Source organism: Paramormyrops kingsleyae, chromosome 8, assembly GCF_048594095.1.
Source record: "Paramormyrops kingsleyae isolate MSU_618 chromosome 8, PKINGS_0.4, whole genome shotgun sequence".
Lineage (NCBI taxonomy): Eukaryota > Metazoa > Chordata > Actinopteri > Osteoglossiformes > Mormyridae > Paramormyrops > Paramormyrops kingsleyae.
In genome coordinates, this window is record NC_132804.1 from 32,082,516 (window position 1) to 32,087,030 (window position 4,515).

A 4,515-nucleotide genomic window follows, 5' to 3' on the forward strand; every position below is an offset into this window, starting at 1 on the left:
CGAATGCAGCACTGCATATTTGGTGTGAAGCTTTTTAAATGCAGAAGAAGCAAGAACATCTGAAGCCAACAAATCTGCAAATCATGATGTCCAAAAATGTTTACAATTTTTCTGCTTTTAAATTACTCTATATAATTTAAGAATTATGTCACTGCCCATAGAAAAATATTCCAACCCATGTGAGAAATATTAAAATTGGCATAATTTTACGCAATGTTATTTCTATTTAGATACGTTCCACATGAAAAAATACCAAAATACATACAAATTTGTTGGTACCCTTACAGCTCATTGAAACAATGCTTCATTTCTCCTGAAAAGTAGTTCACTTAAAAGTAATTGTCTATTGTATACCTGCATGAATTTAGTATGTGATAGAAAAAAACTATAAAATTGTGAAAATAAATTACTTATTGTTTATTTTACAAAAATATGCTAAAATAGTATGGACAGTTTTGTTAGTACTCCTAAAAAGATTATTTATCCTTGCATTATAGTCATGTTTCAAACTAAGTGTTTAACCTTAATTCGTATCACAGGTGCCTGCAAGTTTTTCATCAGCCATTCAGCCTATTTAAAGGGAAAGAACATGCTAATGTGTTGTTTGGTATCACTGTGTGCACCACACTGAACATGGAGCAGAGAAAGCAAAGGAGAGCGCTGTCTGAGGAGCTCAGAAAGAAGATTATAGATAACCATGTTAAAGGTAAAGGCTATAAGAACATCTCCGAGTAGCTTCATGTTTCTGTGAGCACAGTTGCCAACCACAGCACTCAAAAATAACTGAGAAAAAAAAACACTGGACTATTCTTAAGTGATCCACCATGAGCCCAGGTATTATTCCTATTGAACATCTATGGAAAGATTTGAAAATTGCACTGTGGAGATGCCACCCTTCAAACCTGAGACAGATTAAGCAGTTTGCTCAGGAAGAGTGGGCCAAACTACCTGTTAGCAAATGCAGGCATCTCACTGTGAAGTACAGAGATCGCTTGTTGGCGGTGATTGCTGCAAAAGGTGGTGCCACAAAATATTTAATGGTACCATCTATTTTTGTCTGTGCCATTTTCATTTGTTTTTTTTTTGTGGATGGGTACCAACAAATTTGTCCATGTCTGTATATATCAGCCAGATGCATGGCTTTCATAAAATGGATGGAGAACCTTAAATGATTCAGGGGGTCCGTATGTGAGCCTCTGGAACATTCCAGATACCTTGGAGTGGGGTCCGGTGTCTTGAGACCCGGCCCCAAAGTATCCCAGCCCTCTGTCTCATCTCATTATGTTAGAGACGGTGCATATCACAAAACACACTTCTCTCTCTTGGAACGGGTTGCATGACAATATCACAATCAAAAATTAAGCAGAGCAATCCTTCTTTGCTGACCCAACTAACAAAACCCAGCATTGCCCTAATAATTTTATAGAATATTCCCAAAAGGCACCATTGCATTTTCCTTTGCTCTTTGATTTGGCATTTAATACACATAAAATCTACAGAAATGGTCATAACCTGCAGTCCTCTCCCTATTGATTCAATTCCCATTCTAAAGCCAAAACCAATTACCATTTCTATTCCTGAGTTGTCATTCTGGTCATCAAACAATTATATAATTATTAGACCTCAAATTCTCCCAACCAAATGATACAAATATACATCTGAACTGCGCTTACTGTTATTTGTATACAACTTAGTGTCTATAATTTTTAATCATATAAATATATTCAAAACTGCAATATCAGTTGAAAGTTTGAGTTTCCTTGCGGGAAATTCTATTTTGTGTTTTACATTCTATATAATGTTTCTTGAGAATGAAAGCACAATTTGTTTACAATATATAAAAAATTGTGCATCATAAAAGTGATTGAAAAATAGAAAATAGTCCCCCCATGCACTGGAAACCTCAACATAGCCACAGTATTAGCTTCACAAATATTTGGTTAAGGAATTTCAGGATGAAATAACCAAGAAAGTTGGGAATAGGGTGTAAGTGGGTTGCTGTCTTTGGCTCTTTTGTACAGACTGGGGTCTGGAGACATGGGAACCTACGTCATTATTCTGAGTTATCCTTCACTCTCCATTTTCACAAGATAAATACTGCATAATTCCAAGAGGTGTTTTGGGTTATCTTGCTGCAGTATGAAGGACTGTGCAAGCAGACATAACCCTGTTGAAATGACATGCCTTTGAAGTATGCTATGACATGCTGGTGGAGATCTGCAATGTGATGCTTACCATCTCTGTGTTGTGATAATCATCCCCTGACCAAACAATTCCAGACCACGTCACCATGCCTGACAGTGGGTACCAGAGTTTCAGATCTAATGCATGCATCCTTTGTGTGCTTTACTTATACAGACTAATCAGTAGACTGGTTTCTATTCCTGGTGGTAGACAAGTGTATTTAAAGTTAAGATATTTATGTTTTATGGAGGGAAACTCAAACTTTTCATTACTACTGCATATTTTCATAATGCATCACAAAATATTTTGGTCACATACTTTGGTTGTACCTTAGAAATGAATTATTAGTGTGAGCATTGTTAAAATGGGACACTTTCTGAAAATTTGCTTCCTGCAAAAATGTACAGAATCACCTCCATGCCTTCAAGATTCAAGAGTCAAGACTCTTTATTTGTCACATACACAGTTACACTAGTACAATGTGTAGTGAAATGTGCCCTGATTCGGTCCTGAATCCCAACTTGATACTGTTCTAATGACATTAATGCTCTATGAACACTATTTAGAAAAGAAAATAAAGTATCACTAAACACATATATTAACTGCAACGTTTAACTAACATTAAATAAATAAAACAAATCCTACAATCAAGTCTATAGCCTTCAGATCAGTTTTATTTGCATTTCCATTCCCAACCTGCAGGGGTCCCCCCAAACTACAGGTCACTACAAACAAAGTGTGGGGCCCTGCGACTGACTGGTATTCCATCCAGGGCGGTTCCCTGTGCCCTGCTCCATAGGACAGGTACCCTGCAGAAGATGAGCAGCTGGAAGGTGAATTGATGGATCATGAAAACCTGGTAAAATTGGAATTTAGACATTCAGAACAGTGACACATAAAAAAACAATGAACAAAGAAACCGCCCACCCATCTATCTTCCAGCTGCTTATTCTGCTCCAGATTGTGTGGGGAAAAAGAAATAAAAATGCTTTTTTATTATTTATTTCCTCGTTGTTTTCAGCGTCAGTCCCACAGAACTGCAGTGGCAATATCCTTATTAGTGTAGAAAGCAGGAACCCTGAGAATGTAAAAGGTAACAAACATGGACTTAATACTCTCTGTGTTTTAAGAGGGAGAGAGAAAAAAATGCATGTAATTACTCCCCTTCAGTCTCCTCTCATAATTATTTCTTTCCAAATTAAACAGCCTCCCATTTTTCGCACTAGATAGCAGACTTCCTCTTTAAGAAGACGATTTCTGTGAATCACACACCTTGGATATAATTATGAATGTTCATCTCAACATAATGCTTACAATTACGTTACCTCAAGGAGGAAAATGGTACTTTCAGTTTATTGTATTCATGTCAAGATAAGTGTCTGATGCATGTTCAGTGATAATGACTTTAGAGAATTTTTTTATATTTTTATTTGTAATAAAGAATTAGACTGAGTCTGCATTTGTTGTATTTATCCCCACAAGCATAGTATTTCTTTAGTTATTCAGGCTAGTTTTATAATCTGCTATCTGTAAATTTCTAATATATTCTTCTGAGATGAATCAGCAGGTAAAATGTCTAGGTATTCAGATCATATTTCAGGTAGTCACAGAAATCCTGTACCAATAGATTTGACTCACTGTGGCAAGTGTGAACAACAGATACCGCAGCCCAGCATTCCTTTGGTATTAATATAAAATTCCACTGGGAACATTATGGGATCCTGTGTCATTATCAATAGTGGAAAGAGTACAAGAATAATCAGTAAATACCTTTTTTGGATTTAGATAAACTCCCATTCTGCAAATGTAAATGTGGGCAGCAGTGGCTTGATGGTTAGGGAAGCGCACTTGTAATTGAAAGATTGCTGGTTTGAATCCCTGACCAGCAAGACTCCACTGAGGTACCCTGAGCAAGGTACTGCCCCCAAGAACTGCTCCCCAGGCGCTGAATTAGCTGCCCCCATTATGTCACATATGGGTTAAGTGCAGAGGGCACATTTCACTGTGGTGTGTCAACAATGACCTTTGATCACCAAAATGTTTGTGAGTGCCACCTTTTCTGACTAATACTCAGTCCTGGGGTGGCACAGTGGCTCAACCTCCTTCCTCCAGGGTTGCAGGTCCTGCCTCTGACTCTCTGCCTGCTTCATGGGGGGGTTTCTCCTTGGTCTCCTCCCACAGTCCAGCAACATGCAATTAGATGAATTGGTGTGTATGACTTTCCAGGGTTCCCCCAGCCTTGTGATAATCATTCTCCGCCTCTTCCTAACCCAGAGTCATACCACCGCCTTTATCACATGCAAATGACACAAAATGTTCTGAAAGTAAACA